Source organism: Lactuca virosa, chromosome 5 (assembly GCF_052849685.1).
Source record: "Lactuca virosa cultivar CGN04683 chromosome 5, Lactuca_virosa_CGN04683_v6, whole genome shotgun sequence".
NCBI lineage: Eukaryota > Viridiplantae > Streptophyta > Magnoliopsida > Asterales > Asteraceae > Lactuca > Lactuca virosa.
The window spans coordinates 33,136,279-33,157,880 of NC_136430.1; the positions used below are offsets into that span (position 1 = coordinate 33,136,279).

At 35.0% G+C, this 21,602-nt stretch overlaps 1 long non-coding RNA gene across 1 annotated transcript; it reads left to right on the forward strand.

Annotated features, from left to right (window-relative positions):
• Positions 1 to 13,263: 13,263 nt before the first annotated feature.
• On the forward strand, positions 13,264 to 14,509 carry LOC145112511 (uncharacterized). Its single transcript, XR_013710534.1, has 4 exons — positions 13,264 to 13,557; positions 13,667 to 13,717; positions 14,114 to 14,185; positions 14,381 to 14,509. It is a non-coding gene; the product is annotated as an uncharacterized LOC145112511 (long non-coding RNA).
• Positions 14,510 to 21,602: the final 7,093 nt, after the last annotated feature.

Consider the following 21,602-nt stretch of genomic DNA (forward strand, 5'->3'; position numbering starts at 1 on the left):
TGAGACTCATGATAAGCTTGAACCTCGAAGTGAGAGGTGTATTTTCATCGGCTACCCACAGAGATCCTTTGGTTACCTCTTCTACAGACCCAGTGATAATGTGGTCTTTGTAGCAAGAAGAGGAGTCTTTCGTGAGAGAGAATTTATAAGCCAAGGGGACAGTGGGAGGCAAATTGACCTTGAAGAGCTTCAAGAGTCAAGTGGTGAAGGAACCTCAAATACTACCGACCAACTTGAAGGGGAAACTCCTGTTGAGCCGATAGATGAGTCTGTACCTCCGAGGCGTTCCACTAGGGTGAGGAACACACCTGATTTTTATTATGGTTATCACATCACTACTGAAGGTGATACATTTATCAGCGATAGTACACGGATAGATTTGGATGAACCTAATAATTACAAGGAAGCCATGGCAGGCCCTGAGTCTGCTAAATGAAAGGAGGCTATGGACAGCGAGATTCAGTCCATGTATGACAATCAAGTGTGGAACTTGGTTGACAATGTACCAGGTCGTAAGACAGTTGGGTGCAAATGGATCTTCAAAAAGAAGACCGACATGGATGGGAAGGTACACACCTACAAAGCAAGACTGGTGGCAAAGGGCTTTACTCAAACTCCGGGAGTTGACTATGATGAGACCTTTTCACCAGTAGCAAAGATTAAGTCTATTAGAGTTTTGCTGGCCATAGCTGCATTTCATGATTATAAAATATGGAAAATGGATGTCAAAACCGCTTTCCTTAATAGAAAGTTGGCTGAGGATGTTTACATGGCTCAGCCAGAGGGTTTTGTCGATGCAAAGTACCCTAATAGGGTGTGTAAGCTTGAGAAATCCATTTATGGATTGAAACAAGCATCTCGTAGATGGAATCTTTTCTTCGATGAGAAAGTCAAAGAGTTTGGTTTTTCAAGGAGCGAAGATGAGTCCTATGTGTATGTTAGGGCTAGTGGGAGTATAGTCAGCTTTCTGGTGTTGTATGTGGATGACATACTACTCATAGGAAATGACATCCCAACTTTGCAGGAAGTTAAGTCCTGGCTTGGGAAGTGTTTCGCTATGAAGGATCTTGGAGAAGCTGCCTATATCCTAGTGATAAGGATAATGAGAGATAGGAGTAAGAGACTAATTGGACTTAGTCAAAGTATCTACTTGGATAAGGTGCTGAAGAGGTTCAGCATGCAAGAATCCAAGAAAGGGGAATTACCTATCCAGAGTAATGCTAAGCTGAGTAAGACTCAGAGTCCGAGTACAGAGGCTGAGATAGCAGAGATGAGTCGTATACCATATGCTTCCGCTGTGGGCTCTATCATGTATGCTATGACTTGTACTCGCCCTGATGTGGCCTTTGCTTTGAGCATGGTCAGTAGATATCAAGGGAACCCTGGCAAGGCTCACTGGACTGCGTTAAAGAACATTCTCAAGTATCTGCGGAGGACTAAGGATTGGGTCCTTACCCTCGGTGACAGTGATGACTTGAGAGTGGAAGGATATATCGATGCTAGCTTTCAGACTGATAGGGATAATTTCCGCTCTCAGACAGGCTGGGTCTTTATCCTAAATGGAGGGGCAATTACTTGGAAAAGTTCCAAGCAGGAGACAGTAGCTGATTCTACTTGTGAATCAGAGTACATAGCAGCGAGTGAAGCAGCAAAGGAGGCGATATGGCTAAAGAACTTCATCGGAGACCTTGGAGTTGTACCAACTATAAAGGAGCCAATGGAAATTTTCTGTGACAGCGAAAGTGCGGTTGCTTTGGCTAAGGAACCAAGAGATCACGGGAGATCTAGGCACATTGACAGAAAATACCATTTCATCAGACATCGAATAGAAGAAGGACTCCTCGTGGCAAAGAGGGTATCATCAGATGAGAACCCAGCAGATCCCCTCACGAAGGGACTGAGTAGGGTTAAGCATTTACAGCATGCGAGCCGCATCGGGCTGAAGGATGATATTAGTTTCAATAATTAGATTTCTGAAACTTGTAAAATGTAATTGACATTTTGATGATTAAATAAAAGTTGTTATTTATTTATGAGTAAAGTGTTACTATCTTATGTTAATCGTTTACTATGGTTTCAATTTTGCATGTTTTGACTTCCAGAATAATTATTTTATTCGAACTCTCCACAGTCGGTCATATGTCGGAAGTAGATATGAATCAAGACTGTCATGAATTTGGGTTTGTATGATATGTCTAAAGGGTATTAGACATAGAAATAGTTGTTGCAACATTCATGAGTGCTCATAAGTTCTGAGTATTGGATTCAACCCACGCTCACTTGCATCACTTCATGGAATTTATCTCGAGTGATCGTGAGACGGTAATATCATATAAATCTTTAAACCTAGAGATATGAGTTGTTGACTATGAGTTGGTTATCCATTGATTGTACAAAAACGCATTGGTAACTCGATGTTATAAAACGTGCTTTTGTGCATAATTCAACAAGTAGTCAGTACAAGCATATGAGTCGAAGTTTATTTGTTCCTTCTAGAAATAGAAGCGATATCTGGGCCCCTCGATGATTTGGTTTTGACTTATGTACCGGGCCCGGTCAGAACCTAATTGATGTGTTCAATTTAGTTCTATGTCGAAACAAATCAGAGATCGAGAAACAAATGTTGGACAATAAGTACGACCATGTTCCATGTGTTTGTCCGGCTGATATCTTGAGAGCAGAGGATTGTATGATCACTTATCTTAAATGGCGTATCATTATTATCTCAGTTCCGAGAGACTTTGAAAGAGCTACGATTGCTAGTCGGATCCTGAAGTCATATCTGCAAATATAGTTATTAGACTTATCCAAGTGGGACTCTGTTGGATATAGTGTCTAAGGCCATAACTTTATTTGGTATGTACTTGACCCGACCTGGCATGGTCCATTTGGGTTGCATGGCATTGCAATACTTGGATAGACTAAATAAGAGAAAGGACACTTGTGATTATTAATATATTATAAGTTCTAATATATTAATAATAGTATTATTTAATTAGTGTTGATCAAGTATTAATTTATAATTAATTTGGTGATCAAAATGAGACTAATTAAATATGTAGGGTTGATTATGACAATCATCTAATCTTTTATGGTGGATTTTTGATCCATGGTTTATGGAGTTGGGTTATAACCATTTGGAGCTCCATGGATAGTTCATGGGAGTTACAAACCCACGGATCATTAGAAATCAAGAGTCATGACAATTAAGGGCATTCATGTGTAAACCCTAATTGTGACAACACTATAAAAGGATCCCTATAGCTAGCAAAATCGGACTACTAGTGAGTTCTAAGAGGGCATAACCGATTTTTAGTGCAAGTGTATTCTCTCAAGTTATTCCAAGTCTTGTAGTGTTGTGTGAAGCATTTGAGGCACAACATTTGGGGTGCTAGGCTCACAAAGTCTTCAAGGAATCCAAGCAACAAGAAAGGTATGTACTTCTACTAGTTTTATATTACATATTCCCCATGCCATGCTAGTTAGGAAGTAAACCTTGAAAAATCAAATTTGCATGTATATTAGAGAAAACATAGATTCAAGGTTTATAGGGTTGCATGTACACCATAGGAGTGTTAGAATGCTCAAAACCCATCATACATATGGTCCCGCTGCTACTAAACTCAGACAATCAACCTTTTTATGGCCCCTCTGATTGCAATGGAAGCAAATCAGAGCTGATCCCTGCGTGGTGGTTGTACAATCCCGACAGAAATGCCCAGTCTTGTCGTACTTGTAGCAGCCTGAACCACCTCCTTTACAAGCTCCGTCGTGCGACTTGCCACAGCGGCCCTGACCCTGCTGGCCACTCTATCTCGAATCAAAAACCTTGGGCCTCTTGCCCAAACCCTCATAACCCTGAACCTGATCTGGCTTCCACTTCTTCTCCATCTCCAAGTTAATATCCCTCTCTCTGGCTCTCGCCACCATATCCTCCAATGTCCTGCAACTGAATATATACTCACAAACTGTCTGATATCACTCCTCAGCATATCGTGATATCTCGCTTTCTCCATCTCCTCGTCCACCACATACTGTGGAACCAGCAACGTCCTCTCACGGAATATAGCGGTGATCTCTGCCACTGTCTCAGTAGTCTGGAGAAGAACCTGAAACTCCCTTGCCAACTATTGAATCTCAATCACCTGTGCAAAATCAGCCCAAAACCTCATCAAAAAATCCTCCCAGGTCATAGACTCAACCGTCTCGCCTCCCAAGGCATTCCCAACCTCCTCCCACCAATCTCGAGCTCTGTCTTTCAGAAGACAAGAAGCAAGTCTGACATTTTCCCCATCGTAGCAACAGGTAGTCCGGAAGGATTTCGTGACACCCACTAACCAATGCCTGCTCGCAACCGGGTCCTTCTTCCCAAAGAACTCCAGAGCCCCACATGACCGAAACTCTCGGAAAGTCAAAGTGCAAGCTCCCATCATCGCCACCATCTCATAACAAAAAGTGCCCAAGCGCTCATCCATAATCTCCAAGATACCCTCCTTGATTGTGTCAAAGATCACAGAAGTCTGCTCAAGAATACTATGGGTAATCTCTGCTGAAATAAACTCCCGCATCTGATCATCCATAAACCCGGCTCCAGAGCCCGAATCCAAACCATCACCGGCACCAGAGCCGCTACCAGAACCTCATAGAATGATCACCATACTAAATATAAACCACATCAACTATTAGAACATACTCGAAGAATCCCATAGTCTACAAGCTTCCCGGTATCTTCGTGACTCTCCTTGACTCGAGTACGGATACTCTGCTTCTAGTAGTACGGGCCCATACTGTGACAACCGTCAAAATTGAGTCAAGTCAAAGTCAAACAAAGTCAACAAGTCAAAACCAATCGACTCAATTAACCCTTGTATATTAGGGTTTACACTATGTAATTACTGTACAATGCAATATTTTAATGAGAGAAACATTATTTGGAAAGTTCGTGTGTTGAATTTCCTAAGTCTCAAATGCAGTAAACATTGAACCAAAACGATAAAAAAATTATTGCACACTCATCGGGAGTGTGTACGACACTAAAACACGGTTTAACGGGGTTTACGAACCTTGCGTTGTGAAGCCGGACACTCAAATTAATCACAAACGAAACCTCTCTAAATCGTTTTCACTCTATCTCTTTCTATTTGAAATCTCTCCCAAATCTCTCTCAAAAGTTACTTTAACTTTTTGTAATCATTCGGGCCATCCCGACCTTTAACCGGGTCAAAAACCACTTGAAACGGGGTAAAAACGGGTAAAATAACCTTAAGGAACCAAAACCCTCCTATTAGAAGCGAAAACTCTCATGAGAAGCCTCTCAGGACCGAAGCCTCTCAGGACCGAAGCCTCTCATGAGAAGCCTCTCAGGACCGAAGCCTCTCATTAGAAGCCTCTCAGGACAGAAGCCTCGCATGAGAAGCCTCTCAGACAGCCCATGCGAGAGGTCTCGCAGACGGCCCCTTTTTACCGGTTTTTCGACTACGACTTCGTTTTAATTCCGTTTTTCATTATTTTAACGTGGTATTTTCACCCAAAACTTTATTTTATAAACTAAGGCCCTAAAATATATAAATCTCCAGGGTTTTTATAAAAATATATTAAAAGAATTAGTGGTTGAACTAATTATTGAGGGAATATTTGCTTTTCCTTAATTTATGGCAAAAGCAAACCACCACCACCTCACTCTATGATCAGCCACTCTTTCCCACTACTCCTTGTCACCTTAGTGGACCTTTACACCCAATCTCCAGCTCTTCCCACGTTCTAAGAGCTGGAGGATTGGTCCTCTCTCCTCATTCTCCTTAAAAGCCCTTTCATTCTACACTTAGCAACCAAGAACACTCTCCAAAATTCTCTCATCTTTTCTCTCAACTTCAAGAACTTCAAGGCTTTCTCCAGGGATTTCTTTCTTCAATTAGTAAGTATCTTCATCATTCACATAATTATTAAACTCCATTCTACTCAAATCATTGATATCTTACACAAATTCCATCTTATTCGGTGTTAGATTCTCGAATCATCAAGACATCTTCTTAGTGTTCTTCGGTTGAACACTTCCTCTATCTCACTTTCATCTACTGAGATCACATAAGGTGAGTTCATACCCCTACATTTACATGTTTTTCTTAAGTTTTAAGGGGGGAATACAAGTAAAATCATCAAGAACACAATTAAACTTTTTCTATCAGGTTACATCAGAAAATATGAACTTCGATCACGGACTGTTTTGGTCAACTTAAATATTTTAGTTTTCAAAACGGTTCTAGGTTCAAGTATTTCAAACTCTTAGCTTTAAAATGGCTACTTGCACATCTCCATATGATTTTTCTACAATTTATGGTGATTTTTACAAAACTGCCTATCATTTCAGAGGCAACCCCGGACCAGTCTGTAATTATGAACATTTTCACCTCTGTTAGAGATCACTAAAAATCATGATAAAATTTACGAACAAACTAGACTCATATTCCAAAGTCTCAGAATTTGCGGATTTGGATTTGGAGCTTTGATGATTTTTCTATAAATTTTCTAAGAACAGCAACAGAAACTGTATTCAACAAAAAGTTGCTGTCAATTTCATTTCACCTTGTAACATGTTGAGCAAGGTGTATATCTTTATGTGATTATATGTTATTGCAATATATGATATTTTATCTTAATATTTAGACACACATCAGTTTACAAATGGATTTGGACATATAAAATATAAAGAATAACAAGTGATTATAATCAAAGTACAACCGATACATTCAAACATTTAATAAACTATTTTGAATATAGTTTGCATACATTACTACGTACTACCCTTGGTTGATAAACTATAATAGGTATAGTTTATGATACATTACATAACACATACATTTAAAAAGGGTACATTTATACAAAGGATATTTTCATTAAGCAAGGTACGGCCATACGGTACCAAGTTTTCATAACACGTAATTCCGTTAATGACTTTATGAAACATTACATAACACATACATTTAAAAAGGGTACATTTATACAAAGGATATTTTCATTAAGCAAGGTACGGCCATACGGTACCAAGTTTTCATTACACTACACGTAAATTCGTTAATGACTTCTGTGAGACATTCGATTCAATTTACAAATAAGTCATGTATTATAACCAGAGTCTCCTCGAGGGAGAGCGTGATACTTGTGTATAGATCTATATTGGGTTTGACAAACCCACACCTAAACTGCATGCAACAGTTAGACCGATAGGTCTGGGGTGACAAATGTCATAACATTTCGGACGCCTGAAGAACGTCGTTTCAGGCCAACTAGGTCATAGCATGGTTATAATAACTCACATGTGGTATTAACAAACATAGAATTTACGGGGATTTCACTAAAATCAAACGAGTTTATGTCGATTTAAACTTGCATTGTTTTACTATAAGGAACGAACACTACTTGTACATTTCGGTCTTTGGGTTTTAAGACTACATTTACACATTAAGGAAAATATTGGATTTTCTGGAACGAACACTACTTTTACAAGAAAAGGCTTTCATAAACTCACATTAAATATAAACAAACATAGAATTTACGGGGATTTCACTAAAATCAAACGAGTTTATGTCGATTTAAACTTGCATTGTTTTACTATAAGGAACGAACACTACTTGTACATTTCGGTCTTTGGGTTTTAAGACTACATTTACACATTAAGGAAAATATTGGATTTTCTGGAACGAACACTACTTTTACAAGAAAAGGCTTTAATAAACTCACATAAAGTATTAATGAATATTGGAATTTACGGGAACTTCATTAAAATTAAACGAGTTTATGTCGATTTAAACTTACATTATTTATTATAAGTAAGAAAAGTTACTTATACATTTCGGTCTTTGGATTTAAGACTACATATACATTTTAAGGAAAATATTGGATTTTTATAAAACAAATACTACTTTTACAAACGAAAGGCTTTTAATAATACCAAACAAAAGCTTATGAACTCACCAACCTTTGTGTTGACACTTTTTCAAACAACTTGTATTCTCAGGAAATCATTAAACAGGTAACCAAGTGCTTTTGAGGATGGGACGCTAAGGCGTCTACTATTTCATATTTTGTCAACATATTGTAATTGATTCGTAAACATGTAATTCATACAATGATGTAACTTTTTCAATTATATATATGTTGGTTGTGTTTGCTTGAATTACTATTACAATTGTTGTTATGATACTATACATGAAGTCCTCCACCCCCGGACATTTCCGCCATCCTTGGTTTGGGGGTGTGACATATACTACCTTCCACATCTATCCGTACTTTCCTCAAGGATCTCCCCGAATCCCCCAAGTTACTTCCCTAACAATCCAAACAACCCTCAACAAAACAAGGCTCCCGGCACCGAATCACCTCCTAGGTTTTCTTAGGGCCACCACCACACCACTCTCTGCCATCAGCTGCAGAAGGAACTCCCCCTAACACCCTCTAACTAGATTACGAATATAATTACATACCACCGACACCAGATAATTCTTCGAATGAAAGGTCTCACACTACAACGGTTGGACTCAAACAAGAGCAGCGCAATTGGTTTAAACCTAACCTTCTAAAATTATCTACTCTCAGTAATATGTAATTTAGCGTATTTGCTTACTAGTTAGCTGATGTTAATGGAAACTCCTAAAAGCACAAAGCAAGAAACATTCGAGCATTGAGTAATCGGAATTAGGGCATAACCTAAACAGGCCATCCTATCACTGACTAATCAGTAATAGCATGCAGGTCTACAAGCTCATACAGTAGTCATACAAAGGCATCTCTCCTAGCATTTTATCATGCAATCCTAAGCAGATCCTTAGCCCTAATCTAGCATGCGATTCACATATTCTCAAGTCAAAGCATAACACAAAACATGTATAGGTATTTTAGGAAAACTTACTTGAGCTCGGTCGATTGCATGCACTACACCCCTTTCTTTTATTAGAAAACTCCTTTTTATAAACATTTCTTTTTATGAAAAATCTGCCAAACCCTCAGTTTGAGTTCAGGCATACCCGAGAGTATGCCCGAATCCCTCAAACCAAGGCTCGCATACCAACTTGTAACGTCCCAACATTCAAAACCAAAATTTTTGTTTTCATATCAATTAAAACATCAACCAAACGTGTTGAGTAAAGCCAAAGGGAAATCATAATGTATTCATAATCATCCAAAACACATCAGGTTCAGATAAGTGAAAGTTATTATGTGTGCGATGCGATCATATCGAACTCTTCCCCTTCGATCCGGAAGTACCTGAAACATAAACTGAAAAACCGTAAGCACGAAGCTTAGCGAGTCCCCCAAAATACCACATGCCATACATATATGCCATCTCAAGGCTGTGACGGGTCTATTCCCCCCCCCCCCCCCCCGAGTCTATTTCAACTCATATGCCAGCTCAAGGTTGTACCGGGTCTATTTCACCCCAGACTCTATTTCAACTCATATGTCAACACAAGGCCGTATCAGGTTTATTTCACCCCACATACATATAGCAAACAGGCACACAAGCATACAACACATACAACAGGAGTCACAAAGACTACAAGCACATAACATATCCTAGTGTCCTACAGTATAGTGAGCAAACTCACCTCATTCTGCTGTCAGTCAAATAGATGCTCGGGCTGCTGAACCGGAGAATCCCGACACTAACCAACCAAATAAAACCCCAATTAATAATTGGGTTATAAACCATAACCGGGAATCTAGTTCATTTGTCCAACCCTCAGGGTAAAAGACCATTTTACCCTTCCCTCACTTGGCCCAAAATCGAGGCCCAAACTCAATGGCACTAAAAGCCTAATAGTTCCTAAAGGACACCTAAAGCCCAATATGGGTCCGGACCCAAGAAGGCCCAAAGCTTAACAATAACCTAAAGTCAGAAAGGTTAGTGGCCCAACAAGGCCCAAAACCCTAATAGGCCAAAAATGGCCCAAACCACAAAAGCCCACTAGTCAAGTACACTAAGCGTACCCCTAGTACGGCCGACATACTAGGTTGCTTCACGGAGTCGAGGATCCAGACGCGTACGCTTGCGTATGCCCGACGTACACACCCATTAAGTCGGTTTTTCCATTAAGCACTTATTGCTTAAAACAAAATGCTCATATCTCAGATCCAGACCTTGTGGAATGTCTTAATTCATAAATTCATTAACTTGGAGCCTTTGCATGGCTCAAATGAACTCGAACCTTAAATTTAGCATCCTACTTTCACCAAATGGATATAAACTACATGGTTGATCCTCAACATTAATATGTTAACTTCATGGACTAGGGACCTCAGAAACATCAAGAGAAGCAAGTCCTAACTCCTGCAGTGGTAGAATCCCACTAGATCTCATTCATAGGACTAAAAGGTGAACAAAACTCCATAATACTATATCTAAGCATACAATGAGCAAGTTCCAAGATTTATACATCAATGAAGCTGGAAATGATGAGTAGAATCTGGATCTATAAGCTCTCCCTTGGTCAAAGCTTATTCTTCAAGACTCTTCTTCCTCAAGGCTCACCAACACACACTAAAACACACACAAAGAGGGTCAAATCTTCTCTAGAGGGATTAGGGTTTCGAAATAAGGCTCAAAGGGTAATGAAGGCTGAGAAATTAGGGAATCATGGGTCATAATGATGCTTAAATAGGGTCCAAACCCTAAAAATTAAGGTTTGTCCCTGGACGACGTACGCCCATCGTACTAGGAGTACGCCCAACGTACACACACTGTCCTTAAAGTTACACTTTACACCCCTTGGGACCAAATTTGCAAATTATTTACACACTAAGGGTCAAAAATGAAAAGTACATTGAATCGGGTGTTACAACTTAGGCTAATAAGTAACCTATCAAAAATTCACTATTTACGACACACATAGCCGTGTCAGTTAATCGACAAAACTTTGAAGAAGCATAACTTTTTCATACGCAGTTGGATTTCAGAGTTCTTTATATGTATGAAATCCTTGTCACATATACTATAACTTTTTTAGGATTATTTATCCTAAATAATCTTCTATAAAAACGTCGTTTTGTTGCTTATTATATCTTAATTGTCTAGCCCGAATCTGCGGACGTTACATTGATGGCAAAGAATAATTGTACATTGATAATCGCAACAAGAAGATACTCGACCTCGTAAGTCACGTTTCATCCACTAATTGGATGCTAAGGTCGAATTTAGGTGCTTCTTTTTCTCCGTCCCTCCTGTTACTAGGGCTCATCCATCTGTTTCATCCACGGGTACCTCATGTTCTGTTGTCCCAATCCCTTTCGCCGAACACAATATCTACATGGGTGAGTTTGCACGCCAAATGCCCACTACGAGAGTCTTCGTGAAGAAGTGGGAGAGATATACAACAGTGTCACTGAGCATACCTCTGTCTTTCCTGATTATAGTGACACGCAGGAAGAATAGTGGGCCCAACAAGAGCTACGATGGGACGAGCATGACCAGCGGTGGGCCGCACAGGAGCAACACAACCGAAACATGCACTACATGATGAGTGATCTCCACCATGCCCTCGTTTTACCACTGCAGCAACAACCATCACAGTCTCATCCCAATGGTCTCCTTATTATCCTTCCAACTACCAATCCTACTATCCTTCACAGTTCCCACCACATTAGCCTCCGTCCGGGTCTTAATAGGTCGGTTATGTCTGTCTCCAAGAATCGGGGACAATATTGTATTCTAACTTCTAAGCTTGAGGAGGAACATTCATCCATACAAATGAATCCCGTTGCATGTAGATTGCAATTTGTAAATATTTACAAATCTTTATTTATCAAAAATCACAGACCTAACAAAAATATAGATTTTGGATCAAAGGAGTTTAAATTTTGTAGGTGGTTCCACTTGTAGGTATCAATCCATGTTGGGACATATATTCATTTTATCTCATTATTTTTTATTCAAATATATTATATTATATGAGATATATGAACATGGAAATTTGATGTATTAAAGATCAAATATCATGTGAAATGACGCAGACGCCCTTAAAATGCTATTATCAATGACCATTCCACTCACAAATTTGCTCAATAGTACATAGAACCTTAAATGTGCATCATTATGCCATTTGGGGTTGTCCTTTTCTTATGTTTTATAGTAAATGCATATTAGACTATATTCATGTGAGTACATATGACATTTCCGTATCCTCATTTTGGTAAATTATTAAAAAAAAAAAAAAAAAAAAAAAAAAAAAAAACCTTATATGATTCATGTTGTTTACTCCAAATAATTAAAAGCTTATGATTTTTATTTTATTTTAGCATTATCCTATTTAGTAAATCATAATGCATTTGACACCTGGGATCTTAAGAACATATCATTCACAGTTAAATAACCCAAAAAAATGACAGGGTCTTAACAACAGATATTTAAATAATTATAGTTTTATTTATTTTTAATTTTTAAAATTTATTTATCATCTAAAAACATATAAAAAATTAATAAATTTTTATTCTTTGTAATATAAAGTAATTAATTCGAAATTGTAAAAAATAATTAAAAAAAAAACTCTTGATTTTTAAAGTTTTTAGTTATTAAATAAATATTGAGTCATTATAAAAAACAAAAATATATAAATTTCAATTTAATTAATGTGCACGCATAATAAATATATAATCTATTGTGAGATTTTGATATTATTAATTTTTGAAAAATTACGATATTAAATTAAACCATTATATGGTTATTTTATGTGGTTAGGCATAAAGTTGTTAGTAGTCAAAAGGAAGCGAAGCCAAGGATCTCGTGAAGGTTAAGTGGTCAGTGGTCACCACCGCACCCCAAGCCAATCGCAACTCTCATTTTAATTTATAAGTAGCTATTCATTCTACAATATTTTATAAACGATATTTTGAATTTTATGTAAGTAATTAGGAATTTTTTTTTTGATCTCGTAATGATTTTAAAAAATGACGGGTGATCTCGTAATGATTTTAATATATATATATATATATATATATATATATATATATAAAAGAATGATCATTTGAGAATCTATAGTTTCCCGAGAACCCGAGAACTAAAAGTGAAGCGTTAAATCATAAAATTTGACGACTTAGATTAAAAGTGGCATAATTATAATTATGATTCAAATAAATGGCACGCTTGGTTTTTTAAATAAAATGACGAGGTTAATTTGGGTATTAGAACCTAAAAATATCTAAAAAGTAGCTAAATTAATATTCTAAATAAAATCGTTTACTGTTCTATGATTTTATCCCTTTTTTTCTCTCACATTTTGATACACATCTTCAACGTCAATTCGTCGGAGTATACCTCCATCGCCGACCTTATTTCGTCCTCCTCTGTCGATTGAAGATTTTAACGGAGAAGTCGATCCCCTATCAATCGTAGATCTGATCGAATGTCCAGTTGAAGAAGACGATTCTTTGTTGATCCAGTATTACGATTCCTCTTACGAATCGATTTTTTGACGCCTTCGGCCATGTATCTTGAATCGACGGTAGCCGAATATCGCTCATTCCGGTGGTTAATATCTTGTTCTCATGTCTTCTTCCTCGAATTATTAGGTCACCAAAAATTTCTCATTCCGCTGGTATAAATTTGTTTTATTCTGTTTATTTTTATTTAATAACATCTTAAATTTACATCCAACTTTTTTGTATTATTTTGTTTCAGTTTAAAGAGTAGCAAATTGAATTCTTTCGACTGGTGCATATCATCGTTAAGGTAGGTTTGCTTAATCATAATTTGAAATCAAATAGTTGGAAGTCAAATAGCTTCTGTGTGTCAAAGAGTCAAATTGTTTATTAATAAATGTGGATATTAATATAAAAAGATTAACATAATTAACACAAAGTCCATTTTGTCTTTGTGTTCATGCAAATTGTCTTGATGAATTTCATTTTAACAATATTTAATTTCATTTTGAAGAAACACAGTAGGAAATATCCGATGACGGATCTCCAACCTTTCTTTTGAAATTAGTTTTGTACCTCTTTTATAGTGTTTTTGTAAGTTTATAACATTGCAATAGAAATAATGTGTTGGACTATACTTTATCAACATGAACCATTAACTTGTTTATTAATTTACTTATGATCTGATCTATGGATTTGGCAGCAGGTCCTCTTTGGGCTATCTGCTACAAAATTAGATATCTTGGATATATATGAAGACAAGGAGTATGAAAAAAAGGTTATTAATGTTTCTTTGCTGATATTTTTTTAATCAAATTGATATTTTAATTTCAAAATTTTTCAAATGCACGTAATTCAATAAGATTCATGATTATTAGATTTTTATGATTTTTATTCAAATGGATATTCTAGTTTTTTTAATGATTACGAGGTTCACTTAACGATATGTAAGCTTCTATTCATTTGAGTGCAGGTCCTTTCTAATGCTGACCTACTGTTGGTGGAGAAGATGTGTGTAGAACTAAGCTTACCTGGAAAAAAATCATTAGTGCATTTGCTGGAAAGTATTAAACTATTACCTAAATGCATAAATTACCTTAAACACGTGAACTATTTTCTCATCATTTTTTATGTGTTTAATGCATGTTGACAATGTAATGCTTATGGTACCAATTTAGATGTTTCTGACATATTTTTGGATTTAATTGGTTGGAAATATATGGTAAATGTAGGAAATAACATATGATCTATGCCAACTTCATCTTATCACCATCTTGGATCTAATTATACAAGAAATAGCATCTATTTTTGGTAGCTATTTCGATCCAATCCTAGCATCTTACTTTAATTTCATCTTATTTGAAAAATCTAATATATTTAGCAACATTATCTAAATACAAAGAAATTTTTGCCGCTATAATTTGTAGATCTTTTAATGTACAATGTCAAAATAAGAAAAAAGAAATACTAAAGTACACTGCTATATATAAATTGGTTTTTTAGAGACATCATCTTAAATGTAATTCACATGTAAATCATTAACTTGAATTCTTATTGTTCACAACATAACAACTTTTGGGCATTTGAATTACATGTGATTCATGTAAATCACAAGTGAATCACATATGAATTACACGTGATTCACATGTAAATCACAAGTGAATCATATATGAATTACATGTGATTCACATATAAATCACATATGAATTACACGTGATTCACATGTAAATCACAAGTGAATCATATATAAATTACATGTGATTCACATATATATCACATATGAATTACACGTAATTTACAAGTAAATCACATATGAATTACACGTGATTCACATGTAAATCACATATGAATTATACGTGCTTCACATGTAAATCACAAGTGAACCACATATGAATTACACGTGATTCACATGTAAATCACAAGCGAACCACATATGAATTACATGTAAATCACAAGTGAATCATATATGAATTACACGTGATTCACATGTAAATCACATATGAATTACATGTGATTCACATGTAAATCACAAGTGAATCGCATATGAATAAAGTCTATATGGAAACATGTATTTTGTGTGAGTGTTCTTCGTTAATTTTTTTTATTTTATTGTGAATTTCACATTTTAATCTAAAAAGATACAATCACATGTGAATCTAGCATGATATATACACATGCATTTTTATGAGTGTTCTTGCATTAATCAATTTTTTTTTAATTTTTCTTGTAGATTTGAAAGAATTCGTGGAAAATATTGAAGATGTGAAAAGTGATCAATTGAAGAAAATATGAAAATCTTGACACGAAGACATGAAAAGTCTAAGAAATTTTGTAGCATTTTTTGTTTTTTATATTTTATTTTGTATCAAACAAAATACTTGTAGTATTGTGTTTATAGATTAGTAAATAAAAATGAGTTTTTTTTATGATTTACTTACGATAATATATTATAAAAATTATGAATATATGCAATTGAAAAATATGCATATATGCACCTAAAACGTCGATTTTTTTTTGTTAAAAAAATTATAGTTTTTTTTTTTAAATATTCCAGTTTTTTTTAAAGTTTACAGATTTTTAAAAATTTACTGTTTTTTAAAAAAATTAAAGATTTTTTTTTTTAAAATCATGTTTTCTTAAAAAGAAATTAAAAACCTGCATTTTTTTAAAAAAAATCAAAAATTAATATTTTAAAAAAAATCTGAAATTTTGATTTATTATGGTAATTTTTAGACATTTTTATTAATATTTCAATAACACAAAAAATAAACATTAAACGAGATTGGTAAGATGACGATCATGTCCTTAATGAGTTAATGTTGATCTAACGTTCCACCTTTAGTTCTCGGGTTCTCGGGAAACTATAAGTTCTCAACGAATCTCACCCCTATATATATATATATATATATATATATATATATATATATATATATATATATATATATATATATATATATAATTAAGTTCATTTGAGAACAATATTTATTGTGAGAACGTGAGAATAATTCTCAGCCAATCGTTTTATATAATTAATCCTATAAAATGAATAAAATAAAAAGGGCATTTGTGACATTTTACTTAAAGAATTAATTACCACATTAATTAAATTTCGTTTTATTTATAGAAACACGGTAATTTTGTTTTTTTAACCTAAACCATAAATATTGTGTAACCTCTACCCACAAGATTCACACAACAATCGTCGAATTATTATCTTCTTCACTCAGGACGACAACGTAGAAATTCATACCTCCGATATCTCTTAATCGCACCACCACCAATCAATCTACGATCTCATGTCCCTCTTATTTGGCCGGTCTCGTAGACATCATTGAGTGGACTAGCACATGACGTACGAGCCACCATTATTGTCAATCCAACCATCGTCCTTGGCTTCTCTTCATCTTGACAGGTAACATCTATTTCTCATAAATTCTGATTTCACATCGATTCTATTTCTCTTAATTTATTTAGATTGATTGGCTTGTAGATGAAAACAAGTGTCGCATGGTTTTTGTTTATGTATAGTGCATATCAAGTGTTTGATGGATTGCCTCAAAGAAATTAATCCACCAAAAAGCTAGAAATTTGGCTCCTAAGGAGCTATTGTACAGACTTACTACATTTTTGGAAAAAGGTTGATGAATTTTGTAAATTTGTATCTGGATTATTATTGTGCAATGAAGAAAAGTGCTTGATGACTCTTTTATGAGAAATTGAATATTCTTCTAATGCTATTTATGGTCTTTAGAACTTCACTCTTTTGCTATATATGCATTATTACAGGGGCAGTAAACTTCTTATCTTCTTAAGGTGAACATGAGCTCAAGTGCAAGTGATTTAAAATCTCCATTGATGTTTATTTTTGAAATAAATAATTATCACTCATGACAGAAAACAAGAATTTCTTCAAGGTATGATCTGCAATGAACATGCGTCAAAGGAGGTTGGAACTCTGCACTTTGTTTTGCTGAAGTTCTAGGGCTACAAGAAAAAACACACATAAGCATCATCGGCCCCAATTTTGTTTATATTCATAGAAGAAAGATATTGTATATTTTGTGTCTATTAAAAGAAGAATGATATTGTACGAAATTTTGAATGAAATACACTAATTATGACCAAATTCGTTTCAGAATATCAATTTCTAAACCATATATGTGTTGTAAAAGTTTGCAACAAATTTTCCTTTTCAGATTCCGTAATGAATATGTACAACATGAACAAATTCCTTTAAGAATATCCATTGTCCTTTTCGCAATTTTGTGACGAATTGTCCAACACATATTCAATCTAACTCACATACATACAATTACAAAAACCCTAACAAGATTCAAAAAAGAAAAGTGACATCGATTCTTCATTCTTAATTCCATACATAACCCTTAACCCAAATTATCATATGATAAATCCCAGGATTCAACATTCTTGTTAGAATTCTTTTACTTCATCTTTCCAGAAGCTCTGGTACTCCAAATTACATCTTGAATGAAAAAAAACCCACACAGTATATACGATCTTACCTACAAACATGGATGAATCTTTTGAAATTTTTTTAAAATCTTTAAAAGATTTTGTCAATCCTTGCTAACGGAATTGAAAAATATTTGGGGAGATTTTTGTGGGAGTGATTATTGACGTATGTTTGACTTCTGCTAGAGTTACCTTCATTATCACAAATGTCATTTACATAATTACCCTAAACGCCTATAAATCTGTGTGGAATATATTTTTATACTTCAATCAGTATAGAATACAACTAATACCTGGTTCATTCATCTTAATCGTTAATTAAAAAAATCTAAGGGCTGAAATTTGTCCTCATGTTCTCACTTTAAAGTTTGTTCTCACATGAACTATCCCATATATATATATATATATATATATATATATATATATATATATATATATATATATATATATATATATATATATATATATATATATATAGTGAGGTTCAATAAAGAACCATAATTAACAAGGAACTAATGAACCAATCATGAGCGTCGGAAATCATAATGATCAACGACCAAGGAAATAGATGCATATTTTTATATTGGACGCACACACACCGGATTATACCAAAAAATCCACATCTTTATCAAAAAAGCCACCTATTTTTTTCATTTAAAATTTTTTTAGGCCACATTTTTTATAAAAAAAAAAAACTTAATATACCGTTGTTCTTGATTTTTCGTCCTCTTTCCATAGAGATTCATATTGATATATAAAAAGCGAACTTTTTTTTCGAAAAAAACTCATTTCATTTTGTTAGTTTTTTCAATATTTAAGTTTATTTTTATAAAAAAAAACTAATTATACCAAAAAATTAATATTTTTGGTATAATTACTTTTTTTTTATAAAAATAAACTTAAATATTGAAAAAACTAACAAAATGAAGTGGGTTTTTTTCGAAAAAAAAAATCGTTTTTTTATATATCAACATGGATCGCTTTGAAAGATGACGAAAAATCGAGAACAACGGTATATTCGGTTTTTTTTTTTGATAAAAAATGTGGCCTAAAAAAACTTTTAAACGAAAAAAAAAAGATGTGAGTTCTTTGGTAATGAGGTGAATTTTTTGGTATAATCCGGTGTGTGTGCGTCTAATATAAAAGTGTACATCTATTTCCTTGACCGTTGATCATTATGATTTTCGACGCTTACGATTGGTTCATTAGTTCCTTGTTAATATGGTTCTCTATTGAACCTCACCCTATATATATATATATATATATATATATATATATATATATATATATATATATATATATATATATATATATATATATATATATATAACCAGGGTTTTTTTGAAACCGAAAGATTTGTGAGAACTTGCAAACTCATAATCAGCTCATCATTTTTCAACATCAATCTTCTCCAAATTGCGCAGTCTATATGACTGTTGATTGTGCTTATCAGCAGTCCATACGACTGTTGATTGTGCATACTGTGACATCCCCATTTTCACGGCCAGAAAAAACCGATTTTGTTTATGCTTTATAAAAATCAGAGTACCTCTTTTAATAAAAATGTTGCGGAATTTGTTCCCAGAAAAACATGATAAATACGTTATCAAAGCATTTCCGAATAAATGTATTTTTATCCATTTTAAAACATTTTGGATGTCATCGTCAATACAGAAACATAAGCATAAACAGATCTTACATACATTTACACTAGTGATCTACATCTCTTTTAAATCCCTCAGTGTAAAGTAGCTTCATATCGACACTTGTGATACAAATAAGTTTGAGTGGGTCAGGTTGGGAAACCTGGTGAGTACATAGGGTTTTCAACCCACAATAATATAATTATTATGTTAAACATCAAACAATCAACCTAATTACTCATCCCCATTATCTTCTTTACTCTTAAGGATCTACCCTAAGAATTAGCTATTCCTCATTCATTCATTCCTAAGGATCATCCTAAGGAATCGACACGAAATCCATCGTTATCAAGGTTTACTCAACAGGCACTAAGTCGCATAGTCGCCAGGGTTTATACAACAGGGTACATCTGGTGAACACTTAGTTCAAAACATATCGTGAACACTTAGTTCAAAAATACCTAGTGAATACGTAGTTCAAAAACACCTACAAGTTACGAGTCTGCTAGTGTTCCACTGGACTGTCTAGAATAGTCCGTGGTCGTCATCTATACTCCGCTAGATGGCTAGATCATCTTAAACATTGAGGCCTCTCATCATTTTATCACACATCAAATATTTCATCTACGCATGTTTTACCCAACATTTTCGTAGATATAAAATACATATGCAGTTTAAATCATTAAAAACATGTATAAATCGTTCATCCCTCATAGATATCAAGAACACAGATAATATGCACACATAACATGTAATTTATATTAAATACTTCATATCTATGTGTAAGATGAAAGTAACTATGCACTCACTTGATCAGGTGGTAACTCGGTACTCGGACAGCACTTCGTTATCTCAAAACAATTTCCCTTGGACAAAACAGCGGGTTTTCATTAAAAACCGGGTTTCGCTGGAGCAACGTTTCCGAGCCGAAAGCTTTTCTTCTCGGAGCCGTCGGGCGCTCCGGGGTTTCCTTCTCGTGCTAGGGAGGTTCCCTATACTTGGGAGGGGTTTAGGGAGGCTAGAGAGAAGTTAGAGAGAGAAAGAAAAGCTTATGGTGTGAAGAAAATATGAAGAGTTCATCTCTTATTTATAGGGGTTTTATCGTAGAGTAGCCCCTAAGTTTCGTCTGTATCTTCCGCGTACGAGCTCCGTTTTCTACGTTCTTTATATCCACGCGTTGGTATTTACGAGTACTACAACTTTCGGAAAGACCCCGTCTGCTAATTCTCATTGTAGCTCAGATTTAAAAAAATTGTATCGAATTCGTCGCGCTTGAAGAGTAGAGACTAAGTTCTGTCCATATCTTTCTCATACGAGCTCTATTCACGACGTTCTTTATATCCACGCGTTGGTATTTACAAGTACTACAACTTTCATTTAGACATTGTTGGCTAATTCTCATTCTATCTTAGATTTACAAAACTGTATCGAATTCGTCGCGCTCGAAAAGTAGAGACTAAGCTTCGTCCATATCTTTCGCATACGAGATCCGTTTTCGACGTTCTTTATATCCACGCGTAGGTAAAAGAAAGATCTACAACTTCCATTTAGACTCCGTTGGCTAATTCTTGACCGATCTTAAATTTAACAGTAGGAGGTGATTACACTGTTAAATGTCCGCGTAAAATTCATAACTTTTACATACGGACTCCGTTTTCATCTGTCTTTTTTTCATTGAGTAACTATTAATGAGATATTCAATTCTCATTTAGGTCGCGTTGGCCAAAAACCGCTCGATCTAAAATTCGAGTTTCGGGCCGTGCATTGCTATGCCAAATCTTAGAAAAATCATAACTTCCTCATACGAAATCAGATTTGGGCGTTCTTTTTATGTACGCTTTCGTTTGACGTATAAGATGACTTTTGTTTAGATTACTAAGGCTAAAAAGTCTTCTATCATAAATTCACTATTTACGTCGCGCTGTGTCGTGCCGGTTTTGCCGTAAAACTTCGACGGGCCATAACTTCTTCGTTATAACTCGGATTTCGGCGTTATTTATATGTACCGAACCCTTGTGACATATACTATAACTTGGTTAAGATTACTCCTTCTAAATAATCTTCCATCAAAAAGTCATT